The sequence below is a fragment of the Triturus cristatus genome, chromosome 10, assembly GCF_964204655.1.
Source record: "Triturus cristatus chromosome 10, aTriCri1.1, whole genome shotgun sequence".
In the NCBI taxonomy this organism is placed as follows: Eukaryota; Metazoa; Chordata; class Amphibia; order Caudata; family Salamandridae; genus Triturus; species Triturus cristatus.
The window spans coordinates 965,445,382-965,451,381 of record NC_140593.1 but is presented as its reverse complement, the minus strand read 5'-3'; positions in this window follow the sequence as shown (position 1 = coordinate 965,451,381).

The window sequence follows — 6,000 nt, the reverse complement described above, 5'->3', positions numbered from 1 at the left end:
AAGTAAATTTTTCGACGTTTTCTTTATTTTGTGCACATTTTCTTTGAATGAGCATTTCTTAACATTGGAGGATCTGATCTAACTATATGTCGGAATTGCTGTATTTTGTGAGGTAAATCTGCCCTCTTTCAAATATGATGCCTACCTTCATAGCCTCTTTGTGAGCTTTTCATATCACGTTTCATGGGTAGGAGCAAATACCTACTCCATCATACTAAGAGACAGAAGTCCAACGCTCCTGCAGCCTGTTGTACCAAGGATACTGCTCCAAATAATTCCTCACACCCACTTGAGGTTTTGACGCAAGAGGCTTGTTCTTCTAACACAGCGGGTCCTATGATTATGACCGTGGCATCTAAATCACAATTACCTTTAGCTACCGTTAGGAGACTTAAACAAGATCCCCCTCTCCTCCTAAGTCTGTTTCTCCGGTTTCTTTGGATATTGTTCAGGAGGAAATCCCCGCCCTCCGACCCTTCATTGAGGAAACTAACTCCCACCTACAGACCTTGGACAATAAATCGTCATCTATGGAGTTCCGCCTCACTGTGGGAAAGCAACAGCATAATGAGGTACAGGATTCATCTTCTAGAATGTCCTCTTTGGAGAAAGAGGTCCTAAAACTGAGAAGATCGACTGAGGACTTCGAAAATAGAAATCTTTGTAATAATTTACACATTTACGGACTTCCTGAAGGCCTTGAAGGGGATGACCCTGTTGTGTACTTTACTTCCTTTCTGCCACAGTTCTTGGGTCTCCCTTCTTCGACCAAATTGAATATACAATGAGCACATAGACTGGGTCCACGTTTATCCTCCTCAGTCACTCCATCTAAACCTTGTGAAATAATTATTTTATTTCTGCAATTCACTGGCCTTCTGCAGGTGCTGGGTGCCGTTAAATCCAAAAAGCAACTGTCTTGGCATCGTACAAAAGTATTTATTTTTCAGGATGTTTCTTCGGCCACTGCCAAATTTTGAAAAGAATTCCTGGATCTTCATCCAGCTTTTCGCTCCTTGGGTGCAGGATATGGTTTGTTCCACCCATGCCTGTTTAAGGTCACCTTCTTAGACAAGACTTCCACTTTTGAAGATCCGTCTGATCTCAGAAGGTTTATTCAATCTCATTCTACTGCCTCAATGGAGATTGTTCCTCCTCCTTCTGGAACTTGACTGTAGTGCTTCTTTTGTTATGCTACTGCTTTGATTTTGTTGCTATAGTTTTATGTTATTTTGACTCCATTGTTCTTCTTGCTTTTATCTGCATAACGCTTTGTTTCCTTTTACAGGTTCATTTAAAGTTTACTGTGTTCCTCTCCATGTTCCCGCTCCTGTTCATGTTTAATTGATGTCCTGGTGTGGTGTGTTGTCCTTTTTTGGGTGTGCTGTTTCCATTGTCTGTTGCCGCCTCTCATCCTTTCCTTTGTCCTCCGTAAGGTACGAACCACAGTCATCATTTTGACATGTACTGTCTTCACTTATTCTTATTCTTTCTCGTCCTCCATTCTTTCCTCTTTTTTGTATATTCCCCTCTCTTTCCTTGGCTGTTTTACATCCTTTTTCTTATGTTTCTTTCTTCATATGACTTCTTAACTTCCCTCTTTATATTTTTTCCTTTCTCCCTGACTCTCCTCCCCTTTCTCTCCCTCTATCTCTTTCTTCATTATTTCATTGTTGCATATTTATCATTGATGTTTTTGCATTCAGAGTTATTTCCTGGAATGTGAAAGGCTTCATTAACCCAATTAAAAGACAGAGAATGTTATCACATCTTCCCTCTTACAATCCTGATTTGGTTCTCTTACAAGAGACTCACCTTAATGAACCTGAAGCATTAAAATAAAAAAAAGGTTGGGTTGGTTCAGTTTTAGTCTCTTCTACCTCCACTAAGAAACATGGTGTTATAATTTTATGCCACAAGAAATTGAATTGTTAAGTTATATCGCAAGAAATTGATACGGATGGAAGATGGTTCCTGGCTAAATTGTTAACTAATAATGTTTCTTTGACTGTATTCAATGTTTATGGTCCTACTCAACCTGACTGCTCCTTTTGGCCTCAGATCACAGAGAAATGTATTCAGTTTAGAGATGATCTCTTTATCCTAGGAGGTGACTGCAATCAAGTTGTTGATCCCATTCTTGACCGTCAATCTCAGGTACGCTTCATTACTCATAAAGTCCATAAATAATTTCTTGATACTATTTCCCAAACACATCTTGTAGATGTTTGGAGACTCTCTCACCCTGATTCTCTTGACTTTTCTTTCTTCTCTCCTCCTCACAACTCCCTTTCCTGTTTAGACTATATATTTCTCTCTCAGGCTTTATCTCAAAATCTTTTATCTTCATCTATCAAACTCATTGTCATTTCCGACCATGCCCCTATTGTGGTTGACTTTGATCTGCTCCCTCCACATCCCAGGTCCTCCAGATGGCGTTTTAACAATTCTCTCCTTCTTGACCCTCTTTTTTCTTCTTCTTTCACCACTTTTGCTAACAATTTTTTTGAACTAAATAATGATCCCAACTCTCCCCCCCATATACTATGGGACTCCTTTAAGGCTACAGCGAGGGGTTTTAGTATAGACTTCATCTCAAAAAAGAAGAAACATTGCCTTCAACAACATAAAGCTACTCTAGCAAATATTAAGGCCTTAGAACACAAATTCTATACTTCGCCGACAGACTTGGATTTACAAGCTCTTGTCCGTGCCAAATTAGCCTTTAACAAAACTACAACTGATAATGCATCATCCATACTTCTCCATAGCACTGCTCGATATTAAGGAGGACGCAATAAAGTTGGTAAACTCTTGGCGAATTACCTCAAATCTCGTAAAGACCCTACTCCAATCGACTTTATTTATTCTTCAGACGGCCAGCCCATTCATAAAGATCAGGACATTCTCAATGAATTTATGTTATTTTATAAAGACCTTTATACCCCAGAATCTCCTCCTTCCACTTCTCCCATTCAATCTTATCTTAACAAACTTCCAACCCCATCTAATGATCACCTTAACATATCTAAACTTGAAACAGACCTTTCCCTAATTAATTATCCAATGTTTTAAATGTTTTAAAGAAACACACAGATGGTGTTTCAGTTGAATTCTATTTACATTTCTCTAACTTATTACTTCCTAAACGCTTACAACTTTTTCATTCATTTTTTCACTCTGGTAACACAGACGGCACCTTTCAAGAAGCCACGATTTGCTTGATTCATAAAGAAGGTCGGGATCGCCCGATTTCCTTGGTCAAAGTAGACTATAAATTATTCGCCAAAACATTTGCTTTACGCCTAGATCCTCTGATGCCTCATTTGGTTGGTAAGGAGCAATGTGGCTTCGTCAAGGGCAGGTTAAATTCGGACAACTCTCATCATTTTTTTAACGTCTTGAATAAAATTCCTTCCCTTTCCACATCCTTAGCGGCCATTTCTGTCAATGCGGAAAAAGCATTTGATAGAGTTGATTGGTCTTTTTTATTGGAATCTTTGAAGTAGCATGGTTTTGGTCCAAAGTTGATTTCGCTTATCTCTTTACTGTATTCTGCCCCCATAGCTTCGGTGTTAGTCAATGGCTGCGTTTCTTCCTACTTCCCTCTTCAACGTAGAGTTCGTCAAGGCTGCCCTCTCTCCACTGTAATACAAATGATTCAAAACGTAATTTGGATTGCGCCTCATGTTAATAACCACTTTTTTTAGCCTCACAGTGACCACAATTGCCATTTTTACAGACTTTTCCTCCTACCCTGCAGTTTCTATGTTGAAGAATTTCAGGCAGGAAAATTACTCTAAACACACTTATATTAGTTCCAAAAGTGATAATTCACACGCAATAGTCATTTACAGTCAAAAGATTAAACATTAAAAAATGACCATTTCTGGCCATCTGGAGAAAATTCGACAGGTCTGTGGTCACCGTTTTTCATCAGAAAATCAATTTTTTAGACTGTAATAAAAATGATTCAAAATGTAATTTGGATTATGCCTCATATTTTATTGAGTTTCTTATTTTCATTTACAACATTATGATCTGTACAGCTTGCATCATTGTTTACACCTAGATATGAACACATAAGTCCACTGCAGCACTTTACTGCAACCCAGTTACATATGACATCGTAATGCAGCTGCCGAATCAACTGTCAAGGAACTAAATGAGGATGTGTGTTTGCGATATTCACGTTTCCACAATAATATTTCTAACTTTCCCCAACTCCCCTCTCCCCTCCCACCCCGGTCTCACGCGTACTGCTCTTTCATGTCTCATGTTAATAACCAATTTTTAAAGCCTCACAGTGACCAAAATTTCCAGTTTCAACAGAGTTTCCTCCTATTCAGAAATTTCTATTTAGACCAATTTAGGAAGGAAAATTATTCTAAACACACTTATTTTAGTTTCAAAAGTGATAATTCACATGCAATGGTAATTTACAGTCAAAAGAGTAAACATTAAAAATTGACCATTTCTGACAATCTGAAGAAAGTTCGACAGGTCCGTTGACAGTTTTTCATCAGAAAATTGTTTTTTTGGACTGTACAAAAAATGATTCAAAATGTCATTTGGATTGTGCCTCATGTTAATAAGTACATTTTAAAGCCTCACAGTGACCAAAATTTCAATTTTTACAGACTTTTCCTCCTACTCAGAAGCCGCTATTTTGAGCAATTTTGGGCAGGAAAATTACTCTAAACACTCTTATTTTAGTTCCAAAAGTGATCATTCACATGCAATAGTCATTTACTGTCGAAAGATTAAAGATTAAAAAATGACCATTTTTGCCCATCTGGAGAAAGTTAGACAGGTCCGTGGTCATCGTTTTTCATCAGAAAATTGATTTTTGGACTGTAATAAAAATGATTCAAAATGTCATTTGCATTCTGCCTTATGAAAAGTAACCACATTTTAAAGCCTCACAGTGACCAAAATTTCCATTTTATAGACTTTTCTTCCTATTCAAAAGCTTCTATTTTGACAAATTTCGGGCAGGAACGTTATTCTAAACACAATTATTTTAGTTTCAAAAGTGAAAATGTCAATGCAATAGTCATTTACAGTCAAAAGATTAAACATTAAAAAATGACCATTTCTGACCATCTGGAGAGAGTTCGACAGATCTGGGGTGCTCATTTTTCATTAGAAAATTTCTTTTTTGGACTGTACAAAAAATGATTTAAAATATCATTTGGATTGTGCCTCATGCTAATAAGCACTTTTTAAAGCGTCACGGTGACCAAAATTGCCATTTTTACAGACTTTTCCTCCTACCCAAAAGCTTCTATTTTGACAAATTTCGGGCAGAAATATTACCCTAAACACACTTATTTTACTTTCAAAAGTCATAATTCACATGCAATAGTCATTTACAGTCAAAAGATTAAACATTAAAAAATGCCCATTTCCAACCATCTGGAGAAAGTTCGACAGGTCCGGGGTCATGTTTTTCATCAGAAAATTGATTTTTTGGACTGTACAAAAAATTATTCAAAATATAATTTGGATTGTTCCTCATGTTAATAAGCCCTTTTTAAAGCCTCACGGTGACCAAAATTGCCATTTTTACAGACTTTTCCTCCTACCCAGAAGCTTCTATTTTGACAAATTTCAGGCAGGAAAATTACCCTAAACACACTTATTTTAGTTCCAAATTGTCATAATTCACATGCATTAGTCATTTACAGTCAAAAGATTAAACATTCAAAAATGACCATTTCCAACCATCTAGAGAAAGTTCGACAGGTCTGTGGTCATCGTTTTTCATCAGAAAACTGTTTTTTTGGACTGGAATAAAAATGATTCAAAATGTCATTTGGATTTTGCCTCATGATAAATAACCACTTTTTAAAGCCTCACTGTTACCAAAATTTCCATTTTTACAGACTTTTGCTCCTACTCAGAAGCTTCTATTTTGACCAATTTCGGGCAGGAAAATTATTCTAAACACACTTATTTTAGTTCCAAAATTGAAAATTCACATGCAATAGTCATTTA